Raw genomic sequence first — 22,785 nt, 5'->3', positions numbered from 1 at the left:
AAACAACGATTATATTTTCTTACAGCAGATGACATATAAATACAATAAATAAAACGTAATTTAATTTGTTTCATTGAATTTACTTACATTTTTGTTTTATAATAATCCATCGTTAAGCATGTATGTATATGGACATTTTGTTATATAATAAAAAAAAAACAAGTTCTCGACATTATTTGGCTTTCGTTTTTAAGAAGGCAGTGGTAACAAATTACATCATCAGTGTTAACTTTACCATTTTCGTTCCCAGAGAAAATTACAAAGTTCTATTCTACGGCATACGTTATTGTTCCGAATGAGATTACCATTACGATAGAATATCACTACAACATATAATTAATCTACTTAATTTGTATTACTTGGTTAAAATTATATTATTATTATATTATTTATAATTACAGTTACATATTGGCTCCAGTGGTGACACGACGTTGGGTCAATTTTTGCCTCGAGGATCGGATTTGCGATAAACGGGGAAATGCTGCTAGCATTCTTGCCACCAATCCACGCGGTCATGATTTATACAGTAACTATTTTAAATTCTTATTTGTATATAGTTAAGGCCTTCATTTTAATAATTCTTAGGTATTTTTATAAATAAATCTTTTACTCAATCCAAGTATTTTATTTATACGAAACATTACTATAGAAAACAATTAAATCCCGTTACTATCGTTGTTTTAAATATCAACAACAATTTAATTTTCATAATTTAAAAATAGTGGAACTCATTTTTAATTAAGGATCAATCACACTTGTGTGACCAAGCGAAGCGAAAGCGACCACGACGCGGAAACATCTGTGATGCTACGGTTATACCTGCCTAGCCAAGCGATATGGTACAAGAAAGTGACTTTGTAGTTGCTTGACCGCACAAATGTGACCTATAGGTTCGTTGCGAATCGCTTTAAAGCCCAATCGCAGGCAAGCGTTATTTTAGTTGAAATGTTTGAATCCTTCTTAATGTACGGATCCTATATATTTATACCAACTACATATAAGGCGTTCACAGAGGACAGTACTTATAGCATAAGGATGATTAATCTTGAATATGACGAAATTGTTATATTTGCCGGCCCCTCCAACATGTCGGACTTTGTCCGTGAAGTTAAAATGACAAATTAATAAAATTCAAGAGAAGTAAAAGTCAAGATTAAAAATATCCTCACAGATCGGCTAAGAAGGAGTGCACTTCATGACAAAAGTTTCGAGTTTATTAAAACATTCTGAGGATTGGTGGATATACATGACAAAGATTGTCATCTGACACAGTTTTCAGTAATTTTTCTTTCATCAGCATGAAATGTATAAAAACAAAAATTGAACGTGAAAATTCAGTGGTGCTAGAAATTGAAGCCAGTGTACCCATCGGGTAAGATTCACGTCTAACCGTCTAACTGGGCCAACTCGCATCTGAATTAAACAATAACAATATACTATAATATTCGCTGTCAAAGTCACAACACGTAATCTTTGGATATACAATTATCACAAAGTAGGCAAGTTTAACGTCGAGATATTCATGTTTCTAAGTAATATTCTCATCGTAAAGCGATTATAGCGTGATCTTATACTTTATTACTTAGATGACTTGCTAAACATAGGTTAAAATTTAATTCAGCTTGATGTTTAAAGCGCTTTTTGAAGCGTAGAGAATAAAAGGATGAAACGATCCCACGGTGTAATATAATGATTCATAAAACTTATATTCGTAGAAGATCATTTCTAGATTATTCCAGCGAATATAATTATAGTTTAAACTTACGTTTGGAAATCTCACCGGGATGTCAGTATTTCAAAGTTAATGATAGATATTAAAAATATCAAATATGTAACAAGGGAGTGATAGAATTAGACGGTACCTGTGACTTAGTAACATTCCTCTATAATCGTGTTATTGACTTAAACAAATAGCCGGTATAATAGAATGATGAGATGTCCAGTGTATTGTAGCCGGTTATATTGGAAGTAACAAAATCCAAGCAAACATTACTGAGTTTTATAATAAGCAAAAGATAGCAATCCAAGATGACTTGAAGAGTTACGTTTTCATTTACTTAACTTCTGCTTTTAATTCATCCCATGCTCAACGGCGAATAACAGTAAGGTAACCCGAATCACCGATACAGTCTAAGAACAGTTTGGGAAAATAGCCTCTATCTCTTCTGCTGAACGAGAAGCCTTTGCTCATCAATGGACCATTAACTTGGACTTTATTTGAAATTCACAAACAAAAACTTATAATTGTACTAGCTATAAAAATTTGCTTGTCTGTATTCTTTGAGTATAGACCAGGTAGGTACCACCCACTCATCAGATATTCTACTGCCAAATAACAGTACACTGTATTATTGTGTTCCGGTTAGAAGGATGAGTGAGCCAGTGTAATAACAGGCACAAGGGACATAACATCTTAGTTCCCAAGGTTGGTGGCGCATAGGTGATGTAAGGAATGGTTAATATTTCTTACAGCGCCTTTGTCTATGGGTGGTGACCACTTACCATCAGGTGGCCCATATGCTCGTCCGCCAACCAACGCCATAAAAAAAAGAGTTTCGAATTTCGTTCTTACAGAATAATCACGTAATGTAGAATATAGGCAAGACTTTAATTGGTGTTGTTTGTCTTATTTCTCTTAAATTTAGTTATATTCAAATTCAAATAAAATAACATGTTAATAAATATAAATATTGTGGAAGTTTTCAAAACAGAGTTTAAAAAACCAGTTTTCTAAATTATTCACTGTCTCTCCTTTTTTTATTACGTGCAATGGAACATTTTTCTTAGAAACTATAGGTACAATCTTGTCGTCAAAAGTCCATACGTTTGTATGGAGTTCACATATACCTAAAGTTCTTACTATAAAAAACAGTGAACACGTCTATTATTTCACCTTCCTGGAAATGTGGTGATTGCGTCATTTGAATTTTGAATAATAGCATCATCAATGTAACAAATAACAATTAAAAAGTTCCCATCTTTTAGCCCAGTTTTTAAATGTCTTAAGTGTTATGTTAAGAATAATACATGTCATGAGCGCGTGATTTCTATCTTGAAGCTATAAACGTTCGGAACTAATAGCTGTGTGAGTGAACCTCAGGTGTGGGGAAGGAAACCTCGACAGTCGGCAAAGTTCACTGCTCCTTCAGACGCTCTTCAGAGTAACGATAATGTGAAATCTACTCTATTACGTAACAATTAGTTTGCTTTTTGTTAAACGATTTTTTTTATTCATGCAATCTTTAAAGCTGATGGATCGAGACCACCATCAACGATTAGTTATTAAGGACGTTAATACCATCGAGGACACGTTAATAGGCGTAAGATAATTAGGGTCTAACTTACTCAAGATCATTATAAAGTAATTTGGTCTAATATAGTTCACTGTAACAAAGTAGTGGATTATTTCAAATGGATTAATACACTGTGACGCAATTGTGTATTGTTTTTTCAATCAATCACACAATTTTTCTTAGTTTTTTAATTTAGTGCCTGACAGTTAAGGCAACGTAGGTAAATGAGCACTGGAGTATTTATCGGGCGTTCTTAAAAGTTGTTTCAACAAACCTTTTGGTTCAGATAGATTTGTATGACGTCATTTCTGAGTCTATTTGTATAGTAATTACTAAGTTATACTCTAATATAATTTGTGTACAAGAATATATATTTTTTAACTCAATTAAAACTAAATGCACGTTACACTAATTATAAAGATCAGTTAGAGTAAAAAATTACTATGCAATATAATTTTGTCGTTGATATAATTGTGATTTAAGACTGTCTTCTTGTTCGTGTTCACGATGATGCTTTGTGATGTCTACTTTGCTTATAAGTCTTTTTTTTTCTGTTAATTAAGAATAATGTTGACACTGGCAGCAAAGTTATTGTCTGAGATATTGTTTTAAAAACATTGCATTTACTTGTAGATGAGGTGAGCATTAATTATTTTCATCGCTTTTGTTACCGAAACAACGGTTTTCAATGCGGCCGGTAGTCAGCACTCCCACGCTTGCGCCCGCGCCGTTAAATTAGCACATTATTTATAACTTCTACCCCCCCAGACTGTAGAAACTTGCTTTGTTTTATGTAAGCTAATTGAACAAATTTTATTAGTGTAAAGTTGCATTTTGCGTGCAATTTACTTGAACTCGATATTTACTATTTTAGTAAATAACTAAGTTAAGTTAAGTTTGTTCATTGAATGTGCCTTTGCTTTGAGCATTACCAAACAATTTGTTTATTTTATTAGCAAATACAATTATGTTGTTAATTTAATATGATTACTGTTAAAATTGAATACTTGATTGAGGTCAGAACTAGCAGCGTTTATGTCAATTATGATATTAATAAAAGGCTTAATGCCTTCATGATTCAAAAAAGTTATATATTTAAAAAAAAGGGATAATGCAGTATGTCAAATATGATAGTTAAATGGCGACCAGACGGGACATGAACTCAAATGTCTCCACTCCAAAGGGATGTTGTCGCCTACAAGCGTTATATAGACTAGACACGTAATAGTCTGGGGACGATTTTACTAAACAATTAATCTAGTTTGACAAGTTAATTTGAGGGGGAAACATGTATTACGAGACATACTCCCATACTGATATTATAAAGATATGAAACTTCCATCTAATTAATAATAATAATCTAAATAATAATCTCGGGAACTAACGATCCAATTCTAAAAAGAAACTCTGGTAGAAAGCTACATTATTCCTGAGTGCTATTACATATAACAAATTATATTTATATTATTTTTTTTTATTTATATATTTCATTCGAACGCAGCCGGGGCGGGTCACTAGTATAACATGTACCTGAACCACACCCGAGGAATTAAAATGAATGTTCAAATCGTCTAAAATTGTACCGATCGTTAGATAATTTAATTAAATCCGAATTTAAAGACAAAGACGTCCGTCCAATATTATCAAAGTGTAAAACTAAACAAAACAATGTTTAAAATATTTTCGTTAATTAGTAGACATTTGATAGTACCTCCTTATTTTGTGCTACGGCCATTCGAATTTTGCTGATGTTTTAGAGAGAAGGCTGAAATGAAAACAAAGCAAAATTGAAGCGTGGCGTGTAAACGATCATAATAAGCAAAATTCGCTGAGTATATTTGCTGTCTCATTCTGTTACACATTTGAACGGTTTCGTTGACTTTGGCATAAATCTGCTTACTTTTAAAATACATGTAACATCAAAATAATATGCCCAAGTCTTCGCAAACATTTGCGAGCACTATATCTACTCTGTAACATACCCTTTGAAACTTATTGAGATTTTGAGTGTACGACCCCGTGGTAGGTAAGTAAATACTGTAGCCAGGGGGTCAATCCTATTACCTTATAAGTTCCGATTCTATTACGATCCAACTTTGTCTATTGCTCTCAAAAATTAACCTCAGCTTAATTGTAACTGAGAGCCAACTTAATATATATCGGTTAGGATACGATCCCAATTATATTTCAATCCAATGATTTCATTTGTAGAATAGGTACACGGCTAAACGGCAATGATTACGTTTCGATTCGATTGCTATAAATTGACAATTTCATAGTAGAATTGGGGCCCTGCAATGCGATTCTGTAAAACTTCACTTGGTATCTCACTCATGAAATGTTAACAATCGTTGACAAACGTTTTCTGCGTTGAGATTCGAGTTCCTTATTACAGAATACCTATACTGTTTATTGCTACACAATCATTCGCTATTCGAGAGTACCCTGGAGTATCCTACAACTCGTATGTACAATGTAGCTATGTTGATCTTCCTTAGACTTTACCGAATATGTGGCGTCGCTTTTATGTCTGTTTCTAAAATAGGGGGAATAATATTATAATTTTCTGTCCAGAGTATAAATTTATTACTTTATTTTAATAGTATTTGTATTCATAATAACGTCGTTAAAACAACAAAATTTATCTAGTGAACGTAAAAATAACGATAAAAATTGTTTTTTATATCATCATCGTACCTACCTATACCTATATATGTAGGTATATATTTATCATACACTGCTCCATAGCGTGTACATTTTAAATATGAATTATCTTCAGCATTAAATAAACGAACATGTTACTTTTATTTAATAATGATAATTTATATATAAAAATTAAGTTAACAGTATTTAAAACGGGATATTTACCATGTTTTTTATTTTTATTTGGTGGAGCTCGATATTTCGACATTATCTACGAATGTCTTGTTCACGAGACTGTCGTTCATGAGACTGACTGAAATATCGAGCTCCACGAAATAAAAATAAAAAACATGGTAAATATCCCGTTTTAAATACTGTTAGTAATAAAAATAACATATAAAATGATAATTTAAAATCTTATATAAAAATTAAGTTGTTATTCTAACTTATAATGTTGCCATTTCTTATTATTGACATTAACTATTTAAAACGATTATGATTTAACTAGCCGAGCCCACGTTTTCGTCCGTTTGTCATGAAAATACTTCCAGAATCTTCAATCCTTTATACCCAATATTACCCCCATTAAAAAATGAAAAAAGTAGCTTGTATCCGTCCTTGCCGTTCAAATTTCAAAATCGATTCAGCGTCAATCAGGTTCAGCCGTGAAGGCGTAACAGACAGATAAAAAATACAGAGTTAATGTCGCATTTACAATGTTAAGTACAGATTGTAAATATGAATTTATAAAAAAATAATAATAATAATGTAATGGGTAGGCGAACATTCAAATGGGCAAGCATATGGTAGGAGGTCGTACACATTGACGCTATATGAAATATTCCTTACGTCACCAATGCGCCACCAGTCTAGGGAACTAAGATGTTATGACCCTTGTGCCTGTAATTACAATGGCTCACTCGCTCTTCCAACCGGAACAATACTCAGTACCGATGTTTGGCGGTAGAATATCTCATTAGATAGACGAATTGAAAAACGAACTGAAATAAAAATACTATTTATTTATGTTAATAATTATCGTTGGATTTTTATTTTAATACTTTTCGGTTGATAATAATTATTCGTAGTTATAGTCGTAAAAATAGATTCATCGTTAAGTTTTAATTCCACTACAAATTATGTAACTTTAAACGATGGAGCATTTATTATGTTTGTGTTGTGATTACAAGGAACCAAAGTTTTATTAAGATTAATACCTAATTATTTTATTACGTTACTCAATGCTTTTCATTATTAGTATTATGTAATATTAAAATTAACTGTTATTGAACGTTTCATAAAATTCTACTAAAGTTTAATCAGCGATTTATACAATATGATTGGACTAAATTTAGTACCTGTTATTTATTACTTGGTGGTAGGTCTTTGTGCAAGCCCACACATCGTGCCCATCACCACACCCAAACATCGTCCCGCCAAACAGCAATACTTAGAATTGTTGTGCCGTGGTTCCAGGTTAAAGTGTGAGTGAGCCAGTTTAACTATAGGCACAGGGGACATAACGATAACATCTTAGATGCCAAGGTCCTAATCCGTAATCCATTAATGGTGAATATTACCCACCAGGGGACTGTTTGTCACTCAACTGCCAGGATACATTTTATATATAAAAATATGAGTAATAAAATTTAAGTAATGCTATAAATTAAATTGGTTCATATCTGGTAAGTAAACGCCAAACTGCTCGTTTGTTATCAAGTACCAGTGAACGCCATCTAAGCAGGCTGTGGGTACACTCTCATAAAGGACATTACCCTGCGTTATCAAGGCTTTCTCTTGCATTCCTGTCGCGACGTAATTTGTTATATTTATTATTTCCTTTGCCGTAAATAGCCTTCGAATAACATATCACTAGTAAATATCGTCAATACTTTAGATAGCGTTTTGTTTACACTAGATAGTTTTGATTTATAATTCCGGTCGTCATTTGTAGATATGCTATGAATTGTGTTTGGCCGAATACGTGTTTATGTTCGGTCTCGTTTTCAGCCGAAATTTTAAACTTACCAAGTATATGGCGTTACTACAATTTGACATTAAGTGTTAAGACTTTTTCTTTGCATTTGTGTTTTATGAGAAACCTAGAAAAATTTTGTTGTCGCTTGAATTTTCAAGTAATAATTTATCCAAAAATTGTATTTAAATAAGAATTTTTAAATAGTAATAATTAATATTATCATAATTTGTACACCATTCGGCACTGTAAAAAATATCGATTACGGAATAAGGCAAATATCGAAAATGAAATAAATATACGACTAACATACCTTAGCACCTATAGAGTATTCATACTAATTTAAGTTATTGAGACAGTTTTGAAGAAAATTTAGTTAGCGATAACAAAAATGTTATGAAAGCCTTTCCTTCGATGTCAAAATGTAAAATTATTTGATGTCGATGCCCGATTTCTTATCTTAAATCGAACCGATCGCCGGAGTGAAGTCAGAATTTTAATTGATTCGAGTTGATAGTCCCGGCTCGGGTAATTAATTCAAGCTATCCATGGGGACAAAATCGGGTTCCTCGATGTTTTAATTTGTTGATAAATCCCTGGGAACGAGAACTAAATATGTGTATAGCTATGTGGAAGAAATAGGTAGGATAGTATTATGATGTTTTTTGTGAAGTTCATAGAAATTATAATGTCCTGATGGATTTCGGCGACTTCTCGAGGAGGACTATACAATTGCTCAGGATATATTATAGGTCACAAGTGTGTGAGTAACACAAGTACTTTATTCCCTCTCTCATAATCCAACGAGACGACAGAAACGACATGATCGGAAGGAGATCAATCTCAGGAATAATGCCTTTAAGTCCTTTAAGTGCACCGCTATGAGTACAGTCATTTTTTTTTAAATCAAAAAAATAATTGATCCAATCGGTCTAACCCAGGTTCTGCGGCCTTTTAAGCTAATTTACCGACGTGGTGATATATTATCCTCTAAGAACGATAAGCCAAACATAAAATGTAATGAAACTCAAACTCGAAAAGTTTTTTAATACACGGGTAAAAGGGCTTAAGCTCCATATAAGGCACTTATTGGAAATTTAAGTAATGCTAATGTCTTCGGATTGGCCACAATCAGCCATCAGGTGGCTCATTAGGCCATCATTCCACGATACCTATCCATATACGACTATTAACAAAAAAATAATGTAATGTTTCCCATTATTTCGAATGCTGCAACTCTTATTTATTAATATACTAGCTGATACTGCGGCTTTACCCACGCAAAATTTATAAAACACAAACTTCAAACCCAATTAGTTTCGTATCTTAGCGGATATCTACACCCTATAATGGACCTACCTGCCAAATTTCAAGCTTGTAGGTGTAATATTATTAATTTAATTATTAAGGATACAAATTAAATGTAGATTTTTTTCAAATAAATAAACACTTTATTCTATTTGAAACCAATTATATTGTATATTCAAAAAACCGAAGATTCTAGGTGCAAGCTCCACTGAGTTTTAACTTGCTCAATTTGTGTTTTCGAATCATCCTTTCCTCGGTGGCTCGTACATGTCTCCATCAATCCGCATACGAGCCATATGGTGGAATTAGTCAAACAGTGGGACATTCCCAGGCTGCTACTTTCAGTCAATCAGTGAATTATTGTAAGTAAAGTGTATCGCAGTTTTCAAAGCGTAGACACCGTTTCGAATCGATATTTTACGACATTCCTTAAAAATATTTCCATAAATATAAAAAGTAGTTACGTAAACGATCGAACCAAGACCGAACATAATGTTTTCGTAATATCATTTCATAGTTATAAACTAGAAAAGTTATAATGAATACAATTAATTATCATTACGTCAAAAATTATAATTGTAGGTACAGAACTTTAAACAAATCGTTAGCCGTTATGCAACAATTGAAGCGTGTAGGGTGTACCTTCTCGCCCCACTTGTTACGTCGATATGATGATGGTGTTTCGAATTTTCGACACTTAAAGCGCAGCAACAGCGCGAACCCAGTTTTATGATCGCTTTAAAACTTTTTATAGGTCGCCGAAAGCGCTGATATTATTCAGGATAGCGTACCGCACTTTAAGCAAACAATAGGGGGTAACATTGCGGATCTTTTTAACAAGTTACAATACACAGGTTGCGGGTATTCAATGGAAGTCTCGAGTTATTTTTATTGTCTATTGTATTGTACTTATTATCAATTTATACATCCTTTATAAATTCTCATCGCATCAGCAATCAACTGCAAGGGTTACTAGTAATAGTTTTTTAATGGGATTGGTATCTGTAGGGCCTGGTCGGCAAAAAATAATAACAAACTATCATATGAACGAAAACTGGTTTGAACGGCGGATGAGGCCGCTCTATAGGAATAATACGAGACGCTTCCTTTTTATTGCGTGTTGAACAGAAATAAAATTTTATTGATATTTGTAACTGATGGACTTCGGTTCCCATAACTATCTATATTAACATTGTAACTTATTAAACAACATACATAAAATAAAATTTAAATTATAAAATAGTATGTAATAGCTATACATACATATAAGAAATTAAAATAGAATATAAAAGTGTTAATATTGTAAAGCGCTCGATTTTGTGAGTAAATAAAATTCGAACTAAAATAACTTTGGTTACCTCCGCAAACAGCAATTAGTGCACCGGCAAACAAACGGGGCCGCCTTAAACAAATTCAAGCTCCTTTTGAATAGTTATGTATAAACAACACTTTTATAATATATATCTTTTACAATTGTTCGTATATCGTGTTATATTCACAAGGTTCACTCCACTTACTGTCACAATATACGACGAAGAGAATAAACTTAGCGGCGTGAATGAAACGTAAGCGCGGATCGCTCGTTCGTTTCCGACTGGCTCTTTCGGTGTTCGTGCGACGCCATTGCTCGTGTTTGCATTACGAAGCCCTAACTAAGCTCGATAGGGTGGCGAACTTAGCAACTTTTTAGCCGCACACCCTGCACGCCCCCCACCGATTGTTTAATCGTTCCATCTGTTTATTCGGGTGCATATCTAATTAACTGTTTTTTTTTTTTGTTAACTGTCCAACTGCCACAACTGTCAAATTTAAGTTGAACGTTTTTCTAACTTAATCATAATATTTAACACTGTATACAAAAAAATTTAATAGGAAAGAATAATACTGCATAGCGAATTACGAATCCTAAAACACCAAAAAGATTTTAAAAAAATATTGTTAAAGTAAACTAATTATAGAATCATTAACGAAAAATTTTAATGATAATCATTCAATTATAATAATATCTATGTTCGCAATAAAAGTACAAAATAACAGAAGTGTTATTTAAAAGCATAGCGTGTGGTTGTAAAGCTTTGCTTTCGCCGGATGCCGCACATGTGCACGTTGCACGTAAAGAGTATACGCAAAACCTTTGTTGTGACGTCACTACCCATGTGCGACAGACAATAAATGCATCCATCAATGTCACAGAGAGCAAAAAAAGTTTTTATTCTCTATTTTATTTGTAACTTAACTTTGTTTGACTGCGAATGGACAAAGACATTGAAAATACAACGTACTAGATAAATAATTTAATGCTTTTACAATGAAAAAATGTTTGATAAAATTATACTAAAAAACAAGAAAATGTTTGTATTGATTGTACTTCCCTTGGGTTATTATAGCATCGAACTTTGCACGTTTACCCTGTTAATTAAGTTCGTTTAGCTTGACTATAAGGATCACTAAATTTAACGTCAAAAAGGAAGATAATCAATGCAATTTGCTGAGCCGGATTAAAACGAAATGTACAAGAATTTCAAATATAAGTCAGACGGTTTCCGTCATCTGATTATTTATCCTTAATATTTCAATGATAATTAATCTTTAAATAGATTTACTTCTTACAAATGATCTTTCAGTTTCGTTTGCATCAGTTTGTAATATTTATATTATATAAAATAATAATAACAATACGAAAGTAATTCTGTCTGTCTGTCTTACGCTTTTACGACCAAATCACAAGTACACCTGATTGATCAAATTCGCCAAACACGCGCAAGTCGCAGTCGACAACTAGTATTATACATACATATATACATAGGACATGAATGGAAAATATCGAAAACTTTGTATTTATGATAATGAGTCAAATACGTGCACATATCTTAAAAATCTTTGGCTTCACCAAAGTCTTAAATTGGTCATGAGGCCATTTTTGAGTGATCATGTTGAAACTATTTTAAAGTAAATAGTTTAAGGTAAAATAATATTATACTACTTAAAAACTGCATTACATTAGTTACATTATAAGAAACCTCATTTGATCTAAGTACTTTTAGAATAGTTGTCATGTTTATATTTAGTGATGTACGTTGTTAATGAAACTGGTATCAGCAAAAGTTATCTCGTATCGTTTATGAAATCAAAACAAATAAACTTCATTTAAGTTGCCATTTTTTATTATATTACAAGCACCTTTAAGTTGACATTATACAGAATTGTATTAAAAGTGTTGCTACCACCGGTTTGCTCAGCCGAGGTGGCCCAGTGGTTAACACGCGTGCATCTTAACCGATGATTGCGGGCTCAAACCAGGCAAGTATCATTAAATTTTCATGTGCTTAATTTGTGTTTATAATTCATCTCGTGCTCGGTGGTGAAGGAAAACATCCTTAGAAAACCAGCACTCCAACGAAATTATGCCACATGTGTAACCAATCCGCATTGGAACAGCGTGGTGGAATAAGCTATAAAACCTGTCCTCCAAGGGAGTGGAGGCCTTAACCCAGCAGTGGGAAATTTACTGTACCATCGGTTGAGAATGTAGGTTATATCGAGAAGAACCGGCAAGAAACTCAGTGTACAATGTTAAACCTATAAATAATGTTTTAGCAACTGTTCTTATCGAACTGTTATCTCTGCGCTATCAAATCTGTATTACCGTTGAATCGGGTCAAGTCTAATTTGGGTTGTGTATGTAGGTCACAATACAATGTTAAAAATATGTTCATTTTATCGACTATCAATAATTTCATGTATGACGTACGATTGTTTGCTGTTATGATAAATACTGAATACATTAACTCTTCGCGTTTCAATAATTTTGTGTTTATTTAAACTATACCAAATTAATGACATTTTAATCAATTAATAATGAGATAAATATGTCATTCCAAAAAGTATTTTTTATATAGCCGAAAAATAATAATAATTTGAACATTGAAAGTATGAAATGTTTGTGCTTTGAGTGCTTTGTTTGAATTGCACTAGATAGTTTATCTAAAACCATAAGGGAATAATTTGTATCAGAGTGTGCGTGTAATAATCTATGTAATTAAATATGATTTAGGTCTTGGTCATTTGTTAGATATTGTTCAGAAAGCGTTGAAAAGAAAACCTTTAATGGAACATGCCGAGGAAACTGGATAGCCCATTTGCAATATATGTAGTTATTAAATGAATGAGTCGTGCATATTCTTTCTATTTTTAAATCGTTATTTTATTTTTATCATTGGTAACAATAAACCATATTTTATTTACTTATTTATTTAATTGGATTTACAATAAGGCTTACAATAACAAAATATTAAGAGAAAATAACTGTAGATTAAAGAAATACTTTACTTACCGATTATTCAATTAGGAATACCAAATTTCTCCAGCCACATCTCAAGAAACCAGGGGATCGAGTGTATGTTTATTAAAAAAAATACATAGTATATAATGGGCTATTTAAGAAGGAAAAGACCTAAAGAGCGTTTACCCGATGGATAGACACATTCAAAACAGCGACGAAAATAACAAGGTCGGAATGCTCCCGCAATGCAAGTATCCGCCTATCATGAAGTATTATCGCAATTCAAATGGGAGGCGGTGCCATTCAAGTACCAAATAACTTAACTCGCAACCACGATCATTTTCTAAACAGTGCACAATTGAGATGATTTTTTTTCAATTGGTAACAGCCTATTTCTTGGCGGTAGGTACTACCAAATTACACATATTCTAGCGATGACCGATTCCAGTCAGTACAACAAATGAAGACAAAACCACGCTCCTCTAATGATTGGTAGAAGCAAGAAAAATATACGTATAGTTTAAACCTATCTTGTGTATTGTTGTATATTTTATTAAACAGATAATTAAATACATAATTGTCATCATGTTTTGGGCATATATATCTTCGGCAAAGACATCAAATATATCACGACTTTTGTGGCCAGAGTGTAACGTTATCTATTGGATATTTTTATAATGAAGTTTTAATCCTTATCAAACTAAATGACGACTATAATGATAATAATTCCATTTGAACTTTCTAATCACTAATCAGGATAAGTATCATTGAAACCTTATCGTATGTTTAGAAAAATGCATACAAAACTGATACGTAGTACTTTACAATACGGTGCACATTATATTTTTGTCTCGGGATAATTAATAGTAAGTACAACCAAATTAATAAGATACTTGGGTGCAGCCATCGGCATAATTAAGCTGAATTCGAGACTTGTATCGAGTTTTCAATCGATTTAAAAAAATGTCATATGATAATTACATTTAATGAGAATTTTATTTAATTACAATAACGAGTAAAAAATTTTGTTTTGTCTATGCGCAATTCGTGGCTGTCATTTCTGTATCAGAAATTTGTTATACTTATTCTATAAGCTATATACCAACTATCTCTTTGAGTGGATGGATGTAATAGTGATAAAAGGCCAATTTTACCGCCTGCCTTCTAGAGAAAGTAAAAAAAAACTAAGTCAGCGATTCATGAGCAATGTGCGTTCAGCTCCAGAATCGGAGCTTAAGTGATAAACTTACACATTCTTACAAATTTTTAGAAAACAATGTCTAAGCCTGTCTTAATAATTGTGCTTCAAATTTCAACTAAAAATTGGTACACTTTTTTCAAGCGGCTTGCTATTGTGAATTTTGATGTCAAGTTCATATAACTTTTAATAACAGAAACACTTATTTCGTAAAACATTTTGTTCATTGACCAATAGTTTGAGAACTGAAGCAAATGTATTGTTCTAATTTGACACACACTGATAGACATTTCGCTATCTGTACATTGTTCGTGTTTTCGGTAGAGTAGTTCTTTTAATTATTTTTTTTCAGTAGGTAAATTGGCAAATAGTCCCATATATTGTTAGTGTTCATCTTCGATCATAGACTCTGGTATTGTAAGAATTATAAGCCACTTCTTACGCTAACAATGCCACGCCGACCATAGGATCGACTTAAACTTGCACTGGTTCACTCGCCATTCAAACCGGGACACAGGAATGCATAGTGTTCTTTGCGGCAGAATGACTAGACATTGGGTGGATGGTACCAATTCATTAGGCTGCATAAAGCTCAACCATTCAAATTTTAATATGCAGTATTGGAACCAACAGGCCGTTTACTTCTATCTTCTAGTAACATTTTTAAGTATTACTTCATGTGAAAACTTTCAAAGGATAGTTATATTATACATTAAAAATGAAACTTATAAATGATCACTAATCCTAATTGAATTACACGGTAAGAGTTGAATCAACAGAAATATGAGACACGATCTCATTAAAGTTTTATAACATATACGTATATACCCAGATCTTGTTCAGTTTGACATGTTTCTAGCAAGGATGAAACAAATATTTTATTAGTCAAGTGCTTTGATGTAGCAAAGTGATGACTAGTTTCCTTTTTGAGGTAGGTTTTGCATGATGGATAATAAATTAACAAAATCATGCTGGTGCTGATTTGACAAAATAGACACTGTAATTATAGGTACTAGGTAATTGGTACGTATTAAGATGGTAATGAATTACACTTGTCATACGAGTGACACCATGCATTATGAGCTGAGCTGGCCGTGGCCCATTTGCCCGTGATCTTTCCTAATAACATAAAAAATCATATACATATATTTCGAAGATATAAAGTATATACAAAAAAGATTTTTTTATGTCAAACGATTTTGTACTCTTTGTTTGGCTTTTGCTGTTACATTCTTCAAGTTTTTAATAATAATAAAATTCTTATTTAATAAAATCAAATGAGGTTTTACCATACACTATACTCAATAATATCCGGTAACTTTTCCTTATCATAGAGGACAAAAGGCTAATATAGTTTGCAAATAATAGAAGTATAAAAAGACGGATGTTACGAGCGAGTCGCCTAGAATAATTTTATTTATAGATGGTATTGACATTGATTATGATTTGTCATCGACATCGTCTCTTGTAGTCATTATTTAGTATTTATTGAGATGTAATATTGGATATACGAATGCAACATCTAACTAGTAAAACGAATGAGGTATTAAATGGTAAAATGTTCGACGAAGAGTCATAAGCCCATTTGGGTAGATATCACCCGCTCATCAAATATTCCATCGCCGAACAGCAATACTTAGTACTGTTGTTCCGGTTTGATGGGTGAGTGAGCATTGTATTTAGACACAAGGGACATAACAACTTAGTTTGCAAAATTGATGACCACTCACCATTAGGTGATAATTAATAGCCCAACTACCGTTTTTTTTAAATTAAGCCTCTTTTCAAAACAAATCAAAATATACTTTATTTATGTAGGCTTTTACAAGCATCGATGAATCGTCATCTTACAAAGTTTTAATATCAAGCTACCACGAGTTCAGAGTCCTCTACCGAGAAGAATCGACAAGAAACTCAGTACTGTTTTTCAATCAAATCTATTTACATCTTATGATCATATACAAATATATTGATATGACCTTCAACGAATATTAACACCGAGCTCTTCTAACATTTATATAGTCCTGTACAATACTTTACTTGGTGGTAGGGCTTCGTGCAAGCCCGTCTGGGTAGGTACCACCCACTCATCAGATATTCTACCGCCAAACAGCAGTACTCAGTATTGTTGTGTTCCGGTTTGAAGTGTGAGTGAGCCAGTGTAACTTTAGGCACAAGGGACGTAACATCTTGGTTCCCAGGGTTAGTGGCGCATTGATGATGTAAGGAATGGTTAATATTTCTTACAACGCCACTGTCCATGGGTGGTGGTGAACACTTACCATCAGGTGGCCCATTTGCTCGTCCGCCTACCGATATCATAAATATATATAATATGCCTTATTTGTTTATTTCTTTAACATAACTATTAAATATACCTATAAAATGTTCTGATATACTTTAACGTAGAAACGAATTCGCTGCCCCACGGAAGGACCGATGGGCACTTATTGCATGCTTAATTAACTTGCACTGTTTGTTGGTTTGTATAGATCAAATCTTGCGAGGTGTCGAAAGGAGTGGAATTGAAAATTTACATATTGTTTGAATTCGTGATTGGTGAAATGATTCGCCAGGATTCAAGCGAAGGGTTAACAAGTCAACGGTTAATAGCATAGACAAGAGATTTGGTTTTTTAAAATCATTGTATGTCACTTTTGTCAGTTAATAAGTAAATACATTTCTTAATAAATCAGTCTCATGTAATAAATTATCCGTATGTAAATTAGTCATTAGGTAAATGCTGTCATGCTTTAGTAGCCTCTCCGCCTTCGCTTATTATTTCCAAAGCGCCTATTATATTTTATACTACACTGTTCTAGTGCGGATTGTACCTGAATTTTAGCACAAACACAATTTAATCTGATAAATGAGAATTTCTACCCAATGTTTTTTTCAGAGTAGATCAATTATAAACACAAATTAAAACACAAGCGAATTAATAAGTGCTTAAAAAAACCAACAAAAAGGTTATATATTTAAGAAAAAAATTAAACGTTAGCTGCATCTTAAGCGGAGATTAATTTCTGGTTAAGTATTTTATCGACTAGGTCCATCTAGGAATTCATTAAAAAATCTGCACTTTATGGCAATCAAATATCAAAAAGAAAAAATCTATTACCGGTTTCAGAAATGTGAAAACTACCAAAATAACTTTAAAAAATATATTTTTTATCATTTAAGAGTTAAAATTCAGTAGTTAAACATTCAATTATTATATTCTCGTTAACTTTGAATTAATGGTTATTTTAATTAAATGTACAAAATAAAAAAAAAAAAACAATAACAATTCTTTCCTGGAAGTTCTTTTTCTTAACATAAATAAACAACTATTTAATATTTTTTAAACAATATTAAAAAATTCTGCGAGTTCGTCTCAACAAATCACTAAAGTCACATTCGATAACGAATTAACTTTGAATCATTGAAAAATTAGCTTAATATAACAAATATATTTTGATTTTTTTTTGTCTTTAATTGAGCCTGGATGAAGCTGAAGTGCAATTAAAACAATTATACTTAGTAACTCAAACCAAAATGACATCATATAACGTATAATAGCAATTCTAGCCATAGATACGTAGGTGTTCTTTTGCAATGCTTACAAAATATGAACGACCGTCTATAGGTATCAATCATATGCATAGCGCCTTGCTTATATACAACTTGACATTGGCCTAAAATATAACTTTTATTTTATTCAATTTTCGTTGCAGTGATCTGGTTTATTTAATGAATGCACTTTGCACGCAAAAATAATAACTATATTAATTGTATAGTTATTTTATTTATTAATCTAAATGATTATTGAAATTTGAATATTGTTAATTCATTCATTTAATAATAACCATGTGCATTCGCAACATATTACCAACGTGATATGGATAACGGTATTTAGGTAAGTAATTTCTTATTTAGAAACAGGATTATATTAGGCTATGTGTTGTAGAGGCAGTCTCAAGGCCCTTCTCCGTTTGAGTGGTTACTAGGTAGATCTCTCTCGGTACGAAAATGTTAATAATTTGTTCCGACGCTAATGAACTAATTATGCTTTATTGTTCGTCTGATAAACTTAAAACCAAAGGAAAGTACTTAGGAATACTTGTAAGGCCTATGTAGATCCAGGATCAAAAGTAGTTTTAAATGTATATGGCTAATTCGAGCCTATTCAATTTCCTTATTCAGGAAATGTATCTGATCGTTTAATTAAACCTGTACTTACACGGAATACCTAGATAATACTAGCTCTCCGTCCCGGGTTCACACGGGTACAGTAAGGGTTAGATAGATAGAAGAATAAACGTGTAAAGAAAAATTCTTGTATTTTTCCGGCTGGAATAATTGAAATTCTTGACTTCTATCTACTATGAAATGCATTTATCATACATTCCTCTTAAATTATGCTTTCCTAGTCCTCTGTTTATTGGTAAAAACCGCATTAATATACGTTGCGTAGCTTAAAAGATCCAATCGTACAGACGGCGGGACTTTGTTTTATACTATGAAGAGATCCCCCATATTAAAACTAAGTTATAAATATATCATAAAATTTATTTCATCGCTTGTTTTCCTAAAATCTGAATTGTACTGGGTATTAGTCTACCCACACTATGATCCCACTTGACGCCCTTGGAGAACTAGTGCAGTTCAAATATACAATCATATTTAATTATAACTTAAACTAAATAAGGTCATTTTGGCATTCGTTTGGTGTCGATACTGTAATTTATTACAAACATATTTTTAGACGTTACTCTGATATAATGTAAAGAACGGATCTGTAAAATAAAGTATGTATGTAAATTAATTTATTTTTGCCTTATAATATTTTGTTCAAAGTGTGTAAATATTCCACTGCTGGGTAACCCTTAAGCTGTTCCAGTGTCGGTTAGTAAATATGCACGTAGCAGAATTTCATCTAACACTTTCTTACAAAGTTAGTGTATGTGGACTCCTACCGAGTGCCGACTAGCCACTATAAACTAGCGGCATCGAGTATAGTACCACTGGTTGCATATGATGATGATGAAGGTGTACAGAGTGCCGTTTTCCCCTCAGTCTTCTATGGCGAAGCTGAACAAACAAATATATAACTTACTACTAACCACCAATAATGTAAAAAGGTATATTACTTATTACAAAATAGGATGTTTCAATTAATATGGACCATATATTTTGTAAGTAATTATTAATATTGTATTTCTAAACAAAAGAAACGAATGTTTGATATTACATAATTTTTAGGATTTTACATAACGCGTATACTGTATTGGCAGTTTCAATGAGGGTATCAAACAGTTTGCCTGTTGAGTGTCAGCAGTTACATATATCGTAGACATCATCGGCGTTGAGAAATTGTTTATTTATGAGTAACCTTTATAGGCTAGACATTTGTTAAGACGTCTACTACGAGAATACATAAACAACACAACGTGATTTGAACGCCAACCCAAATAAAATCTAAGCAATATCTACGAAGAGAAAGTGATGTATCGCTAGTAGAAGCTATTATGCAACCAAAACGTGCTCTTAAGGATGTTATTGACCGAAGCTATTACATAAGTGGCCTAATTTAATCTTTCGTTTATTTAGATCGGTTCTGTTAGCAATTGATTTATTCGCATCGATTCGTAAAGATCGCAAAGAATCGATTTTTTATCTTCGTCGATTGAGTAAGTTCTGTTCCGATTTTCGATGACGTAATCATGTGTGATTATGTTAGTGTTTTCGATCGAATTAATATCACTTATATGTTTAGGAGAAATGTACGGAATTTTAATATGATTTATGAATTTTATTATGAATTAGTGTTATTCTTTTCCTGAGTTATGTAAAAAGATTTTAAATCCGCAAATGTGGAATGTTTACATATATATATATATATGTACATATATTTATTAAATTAAAAAGTTTTCGTAACGGTTTCATCCGTTGCTATAAATTTATTAATAAAAAACCTTTTTTTTTTATGTAAATAATAAAAAATTTAAATAAAATTATCCTTGGAAACAAAATGTGTTTTTAATTATTTTTTTTGTAGTTACTTAAGTCGCGTTCATATAAGAATTAAATTGTTTATGAATAATAAATTATAGGACTTGAAACACTTATTTGTATGAGAATTATTTAGGCTGAGAACTTTTTTATTTATTTTATTTTTACTGGGATCAAACAAAACGTTTTATCCTTACCTAAAATTATGCGAATAAAGTTTTCATAGCTTCTTCATAAATCATATTAAAGAAAATACCACAGAAATGTTTTACTAGAAAAACATACAGATCTTAGAAATTGAATAGCTTATAAAACTTAATGGAACTTTTTGGAGTTAATTATTTTATATTGTGCTTGTATGTACATAATTATTAATGTATACATTCTTTAAAGACTCGTGTTTTATATTTTAAATAAATATTTTTAGTACAATAAAAATATGAATATTCATAATATAAATCATTTAAATAAGACCTTTTTACATCGAATCGGAGCATGGGACACAGCAGCTATGTCAATGCGAGGGCCTCGTCAACATCAAAGGCTTATAGCCGTCTCAAACAAGTAGCAGACAGAAACCTCGCACTTGAGTCAATACAGGGGTTCAAGCACCTTCTCGCTATGGCTTCAGGACTGAGCGATACTAGAAACTCATTCCTTCAACGCGTTCAAAAGGATCACTTTAATACCGGGGCGTACTGAATGTACTAGACGTATTTTTATTCATATTGAAGAAATTGGGCGATAAAATTAGTGATTTCACTCGAATAATTTGTATTTCTTATATGTTATTACAGGAACATATTTGTAATGTTGGACCAGTAATTGTTGGTCCGTACCGTCAGTCAAAACATCACTTTTAGGTGGTAGAAAAAAATTGAGTGTGTAGCGCCAGGCCTAGACGAGCCTTCACCTACCACTATATAGTATTGCCTGTAAATTTCCCTAGGCTCTGATTTAAGATTCTGGGCTAAGACCTCCTCTCAATTTGAGGAGAATGTGATCAGCATATTCTACCACGCTACTCCAATGCGGGTTGGTGGATTGATATGTGGCAGAATTTCGTTGAAAGTCGACACATGCAATTCAGTGGTGCTTGCCTCGGTTTGAACAATCATCAATCATTGGTTAAAAATGAACGCGTTCTCACCACTGGGCCATCTCGGCACCTATCCCTGGTTAAAGATTAATTTTGAATAATAATGTTAAGTTATTCAATATTTAATCTGTTACTTGTTTATAGATTCAATTAAATCTTTGTTTTAATCATTTAGTATTTTTCCCTACTTATTGCTTTATTATTTTCTCTTCTTGGTCGATAGACTGATGGCAGATCGGTCGTGGTCGTCATGAAGTGGCTGATGTTACTGTCTTCAGGATGTTACGCCATCGCTCCCTATTAATTGTCATCTACAGTACACTTATGTAATAGTCCGCAGATCTTATGATCAGTCCATCTATGACTGTATGTATGAGATGTCTGCCTCCGACCGCGAAGTGTAATATGCCTTCAACTCTGCATTATCTTAGTTATTTACAAATGTGTATATTTCTATAATATTAATATCAAATGTCCTTAGTAATATCTGTATTTTACTCAAGAACAAATTTTAGTTTAATAGTAAAAAAAAACCACACAAATTGTAATAATTTATTCGTAACATAATAACGTATAATTTTTTAAGGCGTGTCGCCAATATTAAAACCGTGAAATATTATCCAGTCAATTTAGGTAGGTCATCAGATAATATAAGAGGCGATATCTTCTTACGTTTATCTTGATAGCTCGAGTAATAAGATTTCGACGGAATCTTTGTCTTAATATGAATTGTAAGTTACAGAATCAGAATTACGTTGCTGTCTTATACGCTATTACTCGGATCGTTGGCTGCGTCACGTAATCCAAATGATGTTTTATATCTCAGTAGGTAAACGAATTATGGAAAATCTTTACATAATGAACACAATACTATGAACCTCATACGTGCCTCATGTCAAGGCCAATTGATTACAGAGATAAACGAAATAAAACAGACAATATAAGGAAAATAGAATATATCATGAGTATGATTGATTAACCTGTATTGTGTAG

The 22,785-nt window shown here is 32.4% G+C and overlaps 2 protein-coding genes across 2 annotated transcripts in view; both read right to left on the bottom strand.

Annotated features, from left to right (window-relative positions):
* Nucleotides 1-10,826, bottom strand: part of LOC113394675 (uncharacterized) — a 40,580-nt gene extending 29,754 nt beyond the window's left edge. The window contains exon 1 of the mRNA XM_026632073.2: nucleotides 10,578-10,826. The gene's annotated coding sequence lies outside the window, so the exon portion shown is untranslated. The remainder of the gene's footprint in view (nucleotides 1-10,577) is intronic.
* The window catches only part of LOC113398947 (agrin-like), a 331,801-nt gene that overhangs the window by 37,845 nt on the left and 271,171 nt on the right, over nucleotides 1-22,785 (bottom strand). The window lies entirely within an intron of this gene.

This window comes from Vanessa tameamea, chromosome 2, assembly GCF_037043105.1.
Source record: "Vanessa tameamea isolate UH-Manoa-2023 chromosome 2, ilVanTame1 primary haplotype, whole genome shotgun sequence".
Lineage (NCBI taxonomy): Eukaryota > Metazoa > Arthropoda > Insecta > Lepidoptera > Nymphalidae > Vanessa > Vanessa tameamea.
Note: the sequence above shows the minus strand (reverse complement) of the source record. Positions and strands in the feature narration are given on the sequence as shown.